The sequence below is a fragment of the Mustela nivalis genome, assembly GCF_964662115.1.
Source record: "Mustela nivalis genome assembly, contig: HAP1_SCAFFOLD_601, whole genome shotgun sequence".
Lineage (NCBI taxonomy): Eukaryota > Metazoa > Chordata > Mammalia > Carnivora > Mustelidae > Mustela > Mustela nivalis.
In genome coordinates this window covers 120,700-135,451 of record NW_028136061.1, presented here as the reverse complement: position 1 = coordinate 135,451, position 14,752 = coordinate 120,700, and positions in this window count along the sequence as shown.

The following is a 14,752-nucleotide window of genomic DNA, read 5'->3' as shown; positions in this document are numbered from 1 at the left end:
ATCAACAGAAATTAGGGAAAGCAGAGTGGTAATTTTAAAATTTCATCATTGACTGTTTTTTTTTTTTACCAGTTCTATAAGCACATTAATTGATATTAAAACCCATAAAAGCTCATTTGGGAATGAAAAAGAAAGTTTGAGGTGGTATTGATTTTTTAATGATATTTGTATTTATTTGTATGATTACGCTTAGTTACACTTTGATTGAGTCCGAATGTGCCCTTCAACAATAATCCATGGGCTCTGGGTTTCCTGAAGTTGTATGTCATGGGGTGAACAGTTAGAAAAAGTGAATCCCACCAATTGACAACCCTATGGGGGTTTATATATTACACAAACACATTTGTTTGTTGACTGCCACTCCAGTACTTTCTGTGTCCTAGAGCTCCACCCACGTGGTGCAGGCTGCCCCCATCTGTGCTGGAGAATCATGACGGGGCATTCAGTGGCCTTAGGCATCCCCAGAGAGCTGCAGTTGCATCCTCTCATTTCCCACCTAGTTTGTGGGCATCCCCCTTTAGCTTGACCCTGACAGTGGACAGGTCTCAGTATGAGCTGTCTGTGGGAAGAAACAAGATGTTGGGGTGGGGGCAGCGGTAGTTGTTGATGGGAAGTTTTAAGTGTCAGGTTGTATCTTGCAATTTTCTGAACCCTGGCAGTGCAGGCCTGGGCCAACCTGGTATGTCTGTTTCACCAACCAAATCTTCCTCATGTGCCCAAGAAGTGAAACCATATTTGCATTTGCCACCAGAATCAACTAATACTAAATAATAGTTGAGAATTCCAGCTTGATTATAGTGAGTGGAAAATGGACCTCTCTCTGGATATGATTTTACTGTTCATCTTCATAAAAGGGATAAGAAATGAGGAAACGTGGATTATCAGTTTGTTTTCACTCTCATCACTCACTGCAGTTATAATTTTCAAAATCCCAAGATGTTTTTCAAAAGTAGTTGTTTTTTTGTTTTTTGTTTTTTTGTTTTGTTTTGTTTTGTTTTTGTGGAGGGAGTAGGGACTAAGACTAAGGAAAGCATTGTTCTATCAAGAGAAGTCGTTTTCAATTTATGGTATGATGGGAAATCCATCTCGTATGTCCTATTTGGATAACAGAGCTCACTTTTATTTTTTTTAAACTTCCTTTGATTTTTTAATTGAATTATAGCCCACCCACAATGTTGCATTCGTTTCAGATATAAAACAACAAGATTTGACAAGTCTGTATGTTATGCTGTGCTCGCCGTACTGTACCACCAACCATATTCCCTATGCTGTGCCTTTCATCCTGCAACTTATTAATTTTGTAACTGGAAGCCTGTTATCTCCCACTGTATTTCACGCATTTTGCCTGTCCACCCGCTGCCTCCTCTTTGGAAACGATCAATTTGTTCTCTGTAGTTATGGGTCTCTTTCTGTTTTTCTGTGTGTTCAGAGAACTTTTTAAGATAACTTGGTGCCTTTAAACATATTCCTTGATTTACATTAGTTTGGATACATATTTGCCATGTTACCCAATTAGTTATGTAATGACTTCAAAATTTGGGGGCTTAAAACAACCCTTTTGTCATATTACATATGTTTTGGGGGTCAGAAATTAGGGCAGGATCTCATGGGGCAATTTTTATGCTTAATACGGCATTAACTGAGGTCAGTGGGTGGTGGCCTTCAGCAGGCGGCTGTTTGGTCTAGAGGATTCAGGATGACTTTATGCACATGCCTGTCACTTTGATGGGTACAGTTGGGATATGAGGCTCAGATGGCCCTCCACTTCCGTGCAGTCTTTGTAATAAGGTTGTTGGACTTATTTCCTGTCCACTCAGAGCTCCAATAGCAAATGTTCCAAGAGAGGGGTTCCTTTTGGACTTGGGCCTGAAACTGACACGTTTATTTCACTATTTAACACAGTCACATAGCCCATGTGAATCAAAGGGAATGGGGAGTCATAGGATTTGTGATCATTTTTTAACGTGCTACATATGTTCATATGTGCATTTTTTCCCATTTCTCTGACCTGTGGGAAAATGGAAGTTATTGATCAAAGAGTCACAGGTTATCAAGCTGTATGAGAGACTTCAGACTTAATCCAACCTCCATACTTTATAGATTAAAGAATATATATGTAGGTGCACATGTACATCTCCATATCAGTTATTATATATACACTTGTATATCACTAAAAATGGTATCTGTGGATTAGCCAATTCTTCTATCTTCATAGGAATGAAAAGGACTCGTCATTCCCCGGCAAATCTGAAGAAAGAAGCCAGAGCAAGAGTAAGGGAGAAAGAGAGTGAGAGGAGCATCTGATGGGATAGGATTTCTTACAAAAGGACTCCTGAAGTGACCAGAGAAAACAGACCAACAGAAAAGGGCAGACTTTGACCAAGCGGTGCTCAACGACGTGAATATCCACATGGAACAGAAGAGGTTTTAACGCTATTCCCTACTGATGTAGCCTACATACTAAAGAGGACATCAGAAGTTTTCTGGAAGATACCATAGAAAACCATTTTGAGGACCTGGAGGCGGTGGCAGAGATGAGTGGAACAGAACACCAAAAACAGGAAGCCCAAGAAAGCTTGGGTGCCACTTCCAGATGGCGACAAGAGAAGAATTAGGCACGAACCAGTCAGCTGGAAAAGACTGGGAGCAGGGGACAACAGTCCAAAAGGACGGCTGCCAAGAGCAACTTGACAGTCTCACTTTTATTGCATAGAAAACAATAGCCAATAGAAGGATTGAGGAAGGTCAAATGTTAATCCCATCTTGCTGACAAGCAAGAAGGAGGATAAAGTTTATAGTTAAACAAGCACATTGAAAGAACTCTTCTAACTAACAACAGGCACTTCTGGGAAGAGAAAAGCTCTATGGCGGATAAGGGAGGCAGGCGGTTTTCATTCCACCATGAGCCAACCTGTCGTTCCCGGGTGCTCCGCTTTCCTGAAGCAGGCCGCATTCCGCCCTGGGCCGGCCGGGCTTCCAGCCAGCGCAGCTTCTGTGAGGGGGCTGCATTCCGCCATGAGCAAGCGAGGTATCCCCCGCTGCCCAGCTTCTGTGAAGGGGCGGTGTTCCGCCCTGAGCAAGCTGGGCATCCCCAACTATAAGTGCTACCATTTTACTTAAAACTGTGAAATTTGGTCAGATTTAAATTTCAATTTATGTTAAAACATTCTGTAAACTGTGTTAAACTTTGACATTTGTCCCCTCTGTTCAGTGAATAACACTATATCATATTCTGAAAAATACGCTAATTTTCATTTTGAAAAATATCCATTTTTCCTCTTATGGTAATTATTAATATGAATTAATAGTAGAATTTGATATGGTTCCATATGCCCATAAATACTTTATTGTATATTATCAAATTTAATAATGAATATAATGTACTTCTTTGGACAATTTTTAAAGACCAGTCTACTCTTAAAACAAAAAAATGGAGACGCACTTCTTTAGTTCACACAAATTTCATTTTATTATATATAACCTCAGATAAATTTCAACAAATAATAATTTATTAAAATTATGTCTACTTAAAAATCTCATAGAAGAGTAAAACCATCAAAAATAATAATAAACACACACAACACACACACATCACCCATGTATTGGCAAATTACAATTGCTGTAACAATACATTAGGCATTCCACTGTTAAGGGCTATCAAAATTTCCATCAGTGACAAAAAGATTTGTATCCAAATAGACTGATTTTCCAGAATCCAAGAAAAAGTCTCCTAGGGTTTATTTAAAGATAAATATTTGAACAAATACTTCTTAAATTTAGGAAATTCAGAACATACGATTAAAGAATATTTGCAATGCATACTATATTCAATCCTTCCTTCAAAATGTGCCTTTGAGTACATAATTCTGTTTTCTCTATCTAAATTGAGCTGTCCTCCAAGGAAGTTTTCTAAAATGTGTGTATCTGTGTGATAAATGTTCTAAGACCTAACATGCTTCATTGTATTTTTACTGTGCTCTCAAATTTAATCAATAATTTGGCTTGATGTATAATATCTAGTTTCAAATATCTTTTCCATCTATACAAACCCCCAGCTGTCTCCTTTATATGCTATTACTATTGAGAATTCTGCTGTCAGTATTATTCTTGTACATTTTAGGTGATCTGTTCTTCTCTTGGGCATCATTTATGCTCTTCTATGTTTTTGATATTCTTAAAACTCACCATAATGTATATGAGTGGTTTTGTGTGTGTGTGGATTTTGTTTTGTTTTGTTTCTGATTTCTCATGTTTGGCATCATTTTAAGTCTGGTAATTTTTATCTTTCTTTAATTCTCCAAAATTTATCTCAGTACTTATTTAAATATTTTCTTTATTTTTTTTTCTTTTCTGCTACATTTGGGCAGAAGTCATTAATTTGTTTGTTTGTTTGTTTGTTTTTCCTAACTTATTTATTCATTTTACAGCTATATTCATCTTAGTCTCCATTTATTGTATTCTTTATTTCAACAATTTTCACTTAATTTATATTCACAGTATAGTATCTTTTATTTGTATATGTATATCATTATTTTATCATATACTTTTAAGCTATTTTTAAAAATATTTTACTTATTTATTTGACAGTGAGAGATCACAAGTAGGCAGAGAGGCGAGCAGAGAGAGAGGAAGGGAAGCAGGCTACCTGCTGAGCAGAAAGCCCGATGTGGGGCTTGATCCCAGGACCCTGAGATCATGACCTGAACCGAAGGCAGTGGCTTAACCCACTGAGCCACCCAGGCGCCCCTTTTAAGCTATTTTTTAAAAGTAAAGTCATTCCTTTTTTTTTTTTTTTAAGATTTTCTTTCTTTATTTATTTGACAGAGAGAGATCACAAGTAGATGGAGGGCAGGCAGAGAGAGAGAGAGAGGGAAGCTGACACCCTGCTGAGCAGAGAGCCTGATGCAGGACTTGATCCCAGGACCCTGAGATCATGACCTGAGCTGAAGGCAGTGGCTTAATCCACTGCGCCACCTAGGCGCCCCTAAGCTATTTTTTAAATTCCTGTTCCAATAACACTTGGATTGCCATATAAAGTTAACCACATCATCTTTTTTAGGTAAGTAATTGTACTTTTTATATGCATAGTTATTTTGGTCCATGAGTTCAGCTCCTCTTTGGATTATCAAATCTCTGTAAAGTCTGGGTATGCTAGGATTTTCTAAGCAACAATAAAATACATTGAAACCTGGTAGCTTAATTGTAATAATGTTTTCTTTCTCAATCATTCACAATAGCATTACATTCTGAGTAGCTTCCTTCTATTTTGCAGCTATAGTGTTTGGAAAAACTTGAATTGTGATATCACTGTGATAATGTGAATTAGTCAGGGTTTTTCAGAGAATCGGGAAGAGAAAAAAAGGAAGATATTCTCCAGGGCCAACTCTAGAAGTGACTATTAAAACATCTGTCCAAATTCAATTGAACAAAACTCAGAAATGCCATCTCCAGTGAAATACAAAGAAGATTATATATAGTTCTGGGCACACACATCTCATTTGACCCAATGATGTACATCAATGAAAAACTGAAGGCCAATCACCACTCCATGGGAGAATTTAAAAATAAATTTGCTAATGAGGCCAAGAATTCAGAATCACAAATACTTCAGATCTAATAATAACTGCCTTCACTTGATGTTGTTCTGTAACATAAATCCTACAATCAAGTTTCAATTTTAAATTCTTACAATTTTAAATTCTTAAATCCTTATGAAGAAGCATCATTTGGAGGGAGCAGTTTTCATAATTTATCATCCATCAGCCTTTTTTTAAAGATTTTATTTATTTATTGGACACAGAGAGAGAGAAAGAGGGAGAGAGAGATCACAAGTAAGCAGAGAGGCAGGCAAGCAGGGAGGGAAGCAGGCTTCCTTTTGAGCAGAGCCTGATGTGAGGCTGGATCCCAGGACCCAGAGACCATGACTTGAGATGAAGGCAGAGGCTTAACCCACCACCCACGTGATGAGAGAGCCACTCAGGTGCCCCTCATCCATCAGTCTTAATTGATTGGAGGAAAATGTGTGGAGAAATAATGCCTTAGGGAGCTAATCTCTCTAAAGAATTTTCAAGTCTACCCCTTCAAGGTTTTTGTACAGTTCTGATAGCCTCTAAACATCCAGCTGATTTCTACAGTGACAGGCCTGTTAAAACCTGTCTTCAAACAAGGAATAGTGCTTGAAACATACCAGTCAAGAGCAACTTTGAGTCTTTTAAGGAATTTATCATCATTTCTTCGTTTTTGGTTAATATCTGAAATAGTTCCATATTACACTTGCATAATTTCTCCAGAGCTGACTTTGAAGGAGGCATTCAGTTCCAGCTAGTTCCATATTTTGGTAAGAACTATAATTCTATATATATTAAAAAAAACATATTTAAGGCGCCTGGGTGGGTCAGTGGGTTAAAATCTCTGCCTTCGGCTCAGGTCATGATTTAGGTTCCTGGGATTGAGTCCCACACTGGGCTCTCTTCTCAGCAGGGAGCCTGCTTCCATTCCTCTCTCTCTCTGCCTGCTTCTCTGCCTTCCTGTGATCTCTGTCAAGTAAATAAATAAAATTTTTTAAAAAACATATTTTATACCAGTTATTCATGTTTATTAACTAAGATATCACAATACAAATAATACAAACAGTTGCTCTTTATTAATACCTTCAACCAAGATCAAAAAATATGTCATATTTTCTCCAAAAATTTTATATCATCTGATAGGTCAGATATATATAAAATTACATTTAAAGTTTTAAAAATATCATCAAATATTTTCATTTAAATGCAAATTTGAAAAAAAATCTACTTTTCCAAACACGACTTTTTATCCTATTTTTTTTGAATTTTGTCGACAACTGATAAAATGTTTAGCGAGACTATAAATGTTAGATCGAAAAAAAATGATTAATACATGTAGGTTCAAATTATTATGTTCCATTAAAAATGATTTAGTCTTTGATGAACATCTGTTTGGTAATATGTTGTATCCAGATATAGTAAATTAATGATATATATAAAATTATAGGGAAATGAGACCTTCCGTTCCATTATGAGTAGAGCTTTTAAAATGCTATTTGTCACAACCTGTCATCTTGTCATTATGTAGCATTATGTAGCATTTAAAAAATGTATACTCTTCACTTCGAAGTCTTTTAGAAATCTAAAATATGACTTTCTATGGTTTGTGTTTCCATATTCCTTTATTGCCAGTTTGAACAAATCCACATGCTTGGATTCAAAAGTAATAAATTCCTCTTATTTGGAAAAATGATGTTTATTTTTGTTCTCTTACCCTTCGCAGGTGGTTTCATTTTAGCACACTTCAGAGTTATAATTTCATGCTTATTAAAAACATTTATTATGATCTACATAGATGAATGAAATGTTTATTTTATTAAATTATTTGACAAAAAATCTGTTATTTTTAAAAATGTATTTCCTTTGAAGGGTTATTTTAGAGCATTCAGAGAGGATCTAGGAGTGTGGAATTATGCAATTTTTAAGCAGGTATTAAATGGTTATTTCTATGATTGTTTCTTTAAGGCTTATGTATATTGTCCATTATATGCTATAAAATATTTTGAAAGTAAATTTAAAGTATGTTTTACATAGTTTATTGTTTGGAAAAAATATTGAAATGACTTATGAAATTCAGTATACTCTCAACATTAATTTATTCTGAAATTTACCAATTGTCTACTGTCTATTATATGGCAGATATTACTTCAGACTACACTGGTAAATGAAATACTTGGCTTTGTAGAACGTTTATTTTCATGGGTGAGACAATTAAAAGCTATAAACCTGAATAAAAATTGCATAGTGCATTCAAAAATGATGAGTACAATGGGGAAAAAGAAAAATTCGATCAGGGTGAGAAAAATCAAGGTTGCTAGGCAGGGGATGGGGAGCTAAAATTTTTAATAGGAAGATCAGGGTAGTTACAATGAAGCTGACAACTGAACAAAGGTATGGAAACGTGATGAAATTGCCCAGAACTATCAGCAATAAGGTCACTCCAGACAAAGGAATTGGCTATCTTGAAGGCCATAAGGTTGGATCATGCCTGGCATATCTGAGGAATAGCAAGGAGGCCACTGTGAGTGACTGAAGAGTAGCAGGGAAAGAGGTCACAGAGGTTAAATGAGTGGCTAGATCATGTAAAAGCTTAGAAGTCATTGTAAAACTCTGGCTTTTATATTTGGAAACTTACTGTGTGATAGAATTTCTGCTAATAACTGAGAGTTCAAATGTCCATAAAATTTCAAGGATTCTTATTCTAGTAAGACAGAATAAAAAAAAAAGAGTTCATATTTTCACATGGTGTAACAAATGCTCGGAGATCCAAGTGTAGGAAGCTATGAGAGCACAGAAGAAGGCACTAAAATCACACCAATATATTTGATGACTGTGACTATATATAAATTTGTATTTTCTAGATTTTTTTATAGTCATGGAATCACACAGTATATACTATTCATTGCCTGGCTTTTCTTTTCTCAGCATCATTACTTTGAGAATCTCCAATTGTAAATAGTTCATTTTGATGTTGAATAGTAATCTCTTTATGAATAGATCATAATTTGTCTTTGCTCTATTGATGGACATTGATGAACATTTCCATTGTTTTCAATTCTTAAAAATAAAGCTGCTATGAAATTCATATACAAGTCCTTGTATGAACATAGGGTTTGTTTCTCTTGGTTAAATGCCTAGAAGTAAAATGGCTATTTGTGTAACTGCAACATATTTTTCATTTAAAAAAATTTTCAAACTATTTTCCAAAGTGGTGGTATCATGATATATGCCAACAACAGTATAGAATTTTTTGTTCCTTCTCAATCTAGCTCAGACGAAGTACAATTAGGCTTTATAATTTTAGCCATTCTAATAGATATGTAAGCATGTCTCATTATGATTTTAATTTGTATTTCTTTAATGTCTAAATGTTGAGAAATTTGTCATGTGCTTATAAGCCATCCATATCCTTTTGGTGACATGTCTCTTCAATAATTTTCTTCACATGTAAAATTGGATACTCTGGTTATTAGTAAGGTTTTTTATTTTTATTCAATTTTAATAATCAGAGTTGATGTCCATTATCAGATACATAATTTGCAAATCCTTTCTCCATCTTTATGGTTTCTCAATGGATCTTTGATAGCTATGTCTTTCAAGAAATATGCTTCTTCTTTCCTGGTACATGGAGGTATGACTAGAACATTATCAATGTTGACCTTTGCAAAGAAAATCATGGCATAAGATATAGGTAGTCTGCAGTTGTTCCGATTGTTCTGTAATATCCAGCATATCTAGTTAGTTGATAATTTTGTTCAAGTCTTACATATCTTACCAATTTGATGACCATTTGTCTATATAATCTCAAAATAAAGGTGTTGAAACATTTTTCCATTTCTCTTCTAAGGTAGAAGTTATGATTTTTGTTCTTAGTTTTTCCCTAAATATCCCCAAATCTGTTATTAATTATTAAAAGTCAAGAATTATTATACTCCCTGATGAATTCATCCTTTTACTCTTCTGTAATTTTGACTTGATCTTTATGTCTGATAATGAAATTTGCTTTAAAATCACTTTTCATTATCTTGATATAACCACCAAAGTCATAGTGTGATTAGTGTTAATATAGCATATTTTTTCTTTTACTTTTTAAAGCACTTCTATATTTAATCGTGACAAAGAAACAAAACAGCTTTTTAACTCTGGAAGCATCTTTCTAAGTTATCTTTTTTTTTTTTTTTAAATAAAGCAGTAGCAATTTTTGTTAAGGGACCTAAAGTGAAAGTAGGTTTAGAAATTTATTTATTTATTTATTTAGTAAAAGATTTTATTTTGTTTATTGACAGCAAGAGAGAGAGAGAGATAGAGAAGAAGAAGCACACAAGGGGGGGGGGGGAATCACGTGCAAAGGGAGAGGAAGAAGCAAGCTCCTTGGGGTGCAAGTAGTCCCAAGCAGGGCTGGATTTCTGTACACTGGAATCATGACCTCAGCCAAAGGCAAACATCTGCTTAAACAACTGAGTCATCCAGGCACCCCTAGAAAATTAAAAAAAAAAGACCTTTTAAAAACATTTTGTTTCTTTCTTGTATTTTTTTAATATTTTATTTATTTGAGAGACAGAGAGATAGGAAGAGGAACTATAAGCAGGGCAGAGGGAAAAGGAGAAGCAGGTTTCCCACTGAGCAGAGAGCCTGATGTGGGGCTCCATCCCAGGACCCTGGGATCATGACCTAAAAAGAAGGGACACTTATGGAGGAAGCCACCCAGACACCTCTTTTCTTTGTTTTTAATATATGGCAACTGAGCTTCCCAGCCACGAGGAGCATATTACCCATTGATTAAAACTTTGATAACAACCTATTTAAAAAGGTGTGTAAATATATACTTACTCAGATTTATACACTTTGTGTTTTCTTCATAGTTTGGGGCTGGACCCCATGGTCACAACACTGCTTCCAGTCTTTGCCTTCTCATCTTTTGATACCAGGTATTTGGTCAGCAAAGCAAATTAGTATCAAAATTAATAAGCCCTTGGCACCATATCTCTGGAGCAGAGACCCAGAGCAGTTGACCTCCCCTCGCTAGTGCTATAGCCCCAAGGACTAGGTCCCTGCCACCAGAACTCAGTCTTACATGTTATGCTAAGCAGACAAAACCAAAACAGGAAAGCTCCGACAGCTTTCACTGGCATGCCTCATCTCCAACTCCCTCGACGTCCAGGCAGTACCAGATGACAGGGAGGGGTCTTGAGCCAACATATGGGAGGGAAGGAAGTAGCCACGAGCAAGTACCTGCCTCTCTGTGCCTTTCTTTCATGAGCAGGTTGTAAGGAGGAGGAAGACGAAGGGGAAGAGAGGTGAACTTCAAGGGGTGAAGGCCTCAGGTAGGCAGCTGGCTCCTGCCAGTAGGAAAGGGACAAAGAGAAGGCAGTGAGTCTTGCAGGGAGGGTGGGGGGTAAGGGTTACAGCTTATGATGGAATCTGGACAGGAGTAATAGGGATACTAGTCATTTGAGTCCACCATTGGCAAGCTGGGCTGGGTGTTAGGGCAGATAGGCCTCCCTGGGCAACGGCACATGAGAGAAGATGGAATTCTTCTCTGAGGAGCAGGTGGAGCTTTGGGTGTTGGGAAAGCATAGACAGTATTGTTCCAGGGCCAAGGACAGGTCCGGGTACTCCTGGTTGGAGGTCAAGGCCACAGTATGATCCAGGTCTTCTACCAGCAGCTTGAAGGCACCACATGCCAGCCACCCCTCATTATTGTGTATAACTCTCTAGTGCACTTATTGGCTTATCCATCAAATGACTCCTTCAGCAGCTTGAAAACCACCTCCACTGGCACTCCAGGATATCGGAGGCTTCCAGAGTGAAAATTTTGCATAGGATCACCCCAAAAGACCAGAAGTCACTCTTGTGGATGTAGATCTGGTCAAACATGGCCTTAGGGACCATCCACTTCACAGGCAGTCCACTGTTGGTTGTCTTTTTATAGTAACTGATGTGGTGATATCTCTGGCAAGGCTGAAGTCTGAGATCTTCATCATGTTGTCCTTTGTCACCAGCACTTCCCTGGTGGCCAGGTCTTGGTGTATGCACTTCTTGGAGGCAAGGTACTCCATGCCTCAGGCTACCTGATAGGCACAGGATACCAGGTCCTTGGAGGAGAGTTGCTCTGCTGCATTGTGGCTGATATTGTAACAGTACTCCAGGTCAGGAGGCCTCTGGGCCTGCAGGTACTCCTGTGTGTTGTCTTTGGAGGCATATTGCATGAGAGTGTACGAAGGACCGTCCTGTGTGCAGGACCCAGCAGGTTGATGGTGTCCTTGTGTATCCAATCATCTTCATCATCTCCATTTCTGAGATTAGGTTTGACAGGTCTTTCTCTGTTGCATCTGACTTCAACATCTTCACAGACACTTTAGTCAAATGGTTGGATTTGTCTTTGTCCAGCCCAATGGCCTCCTCCAACACCACCTGCCCAAAGTTGGCCTGTCTTAGGGGTCTGCCTAAACTGCCTACAACCAGCCTGCCTCTAGGCAATTATGAACTCTAGATTATCCTCAAAAACATTAAACCACAAGCTAAAAATTCTCTTCACTAGATCTCTGTCGCAGGTCTAATTTTCTTATCTTTCATCATTTATCTTTTTCCTAATTCTTATTTTCAGTATAGTTTATTTTGCTTCCAGGTGTTTCCCCTGGTTTCTGTATGCTGTTTCATAGGGAAGAATTATCCTGTCATAAAATTATTTCTTGAGCATTCATTACATCTCTCAGTTAAAATGGGTTCTTTTATGGTATTGATTCATTTGAGTTTTCTCAAAATGGGAAGAATTTTCAAAATGGTGTTTTCCTCAAGGTTCAGAGTATGTCTTAGCCTCATCTTTACTCTTTTTGAAATTCACTTTTCAAATTCTTGTCCCTCTTTTTATCTTTTTAAATTAAAATGTTTTATTTTACTATTTTTTTATTTGAGTATAGTTGATATTCAGTGTTACATTGGTTTCAGGTTTTCAATATCTCCATACATTATTCTATGATCACTACAAATATAGCCACCATCTGTCACCATATAACACTATTATAATATCATTGACTATATTCTCTACACTCTCTCATATCTCTTTTTAAAATGTCTGATTTTTATGTTTTCTGTTATTCCAATTTTCGACCATCATTTTACATGGTTACTTTAATAAAATATGCCTGATTACACACTCTTTGCTGAACACCATAGCATTTGATTTATAGTAGTCTTCTTCTTCTTCTTCTTCTTTTTAATTAACATATAATGTATTATTTGCTCCAGGGGTACAGGTCTGTGAATCGCCAGGTTTACACACTTCACAGCCCTCACCACAGCACATACCCTCCCCAATGTTCATAACCCCACCACCCTCTCCCTACCCTCCCCACCCCCCTGGCAACTCTCAGTTTGTTTTTTGAGATGAAGAGTCTCTTATGGTTTGTCTCCCTCCCGATCCCATCTTGTTTCATTTACTCTTTTCCTGTCCCCCAAGCACCCACATTGCACCTCCATTTCCTCATATCAGGGAGATCATATGATAGTGTCTTTCTCTGGTTGACTTATTTTGCTAAGCATAATACCCTCTAGTTCCATCCATGGCAATGCAAATGGCAAGATTTCATTTCTTTTGATGGCTGCATAGTATTCCATCATATATATATATATGGTATATATATATACCATTCATTTGTTGCTGGACACCTAGGTTCTTTCCATAGTTTGGCTATTGTGGATATTGCTGCTATAAACATTTGGTGCACGTGCCCCTTTGGATCATATAGTAGTCTTCTTTACCTCTATCAGAACCCCAGGAAGCTTTATTTATTTATTTACTCACATAAACAGATGATCCAACACAACGTTTTTTGATGTTCAAATGTATTATAATGTCTTACCGCTTAACACTATGCTTACTGCTCTCTTTCACTGTCTGACTAAATCCTCATCATCACCATCATCACTATGCCATTTAATGAGAAAGAACATTTGAACTCAGAGTTCTCTCCATATCAGGGAATGAAGACTCCACCCTTCTGTTTGTGCAGGTAAAATAAATGTTGATATTGTCTGTCCTGCACATACCCCATCCTGTTCACCAGAATATTCACCATCAAAATATATACAAAATGAAAACCATACCTCACCACTTCTATTACCACCCAGCATGCTAAAAACACCATCATATATTCCTGAATTATTGACTTGATTGATAACCCCACTTCCACACAGACTGCACTCCTTTCTCCCTGCAAATTTTTTTTGATACAGCAATTTAACCTAAAAATCAAGTCAGATGATTTTATTATGCTGTTGAAAGTCTTTTGGTATCTTCCCCTTTCATATTAAATAAAAACTGAAGGCGTTTCAATGTACTCGAAGGTCATACATCAATACGTTCTTCCTCTCTCCACCACTATGAACTCCTCATTGGCCTCCTTGCTTTTCCTCAAAAGTAACAGACAAGCTGTTCACACAAAGTCTATATACTTACTTGCTCTGCCTAGAGCAATCTTTTCCTTTAATATTTGTATAACACTCTCCTTCACTTCCTGGGTCTTTGTGCAAATAACATCTCATAAATGAGATATAACCACCCAACACAAAATAAAATTAACTTTCATCCCAGCATTCTTTAATGGCTTTTACCTTTCTTGTATTTCTTTGTAACACTTATCGCCATCAACCATCAATCATTATTCTATTACTGGTTTATTTTCTTATTTGAGACAGAGAGAGAGAGAGAATTGGGAGGGTGCGCAGAGGAAGAAGAAAACACCCCACTGCCTAGAAAGCCTGCTGGGGAGTTACATCCCAGGACCCTGAGATCATGACCTAAGCCAAAGGCAGTCTCTCAATGGACTGAGCCACCGAGGTGCCTCTCTATTATTGGTTTATTTCACTATTATATTTCAAAAGAATGTAAGCTCTTTGTGGTCAGGTATTTTATATGTTTTATTAATTGAAGTATTCTCAGAAAGGTAGCTGGCACATTGTAAGGGCTCACTAAACTGTATTTTGTTGTTATTATTGGGCTCCTTTATGGGCTTTACCTCTTACGCTAGAAGTCTATCCTTCATATGTAAGCAATAAGAATAGAGCCCTGCTGCCTGTTCAAATGTGTAAAAAGCCTGTATTAAGTGGATATTTTAAAAGCTAAATGAGGGGCACCTGGGTGGCTCAGTGTGTTAAGCCTCTGCCTTCGGCTCGGGTCATGATCC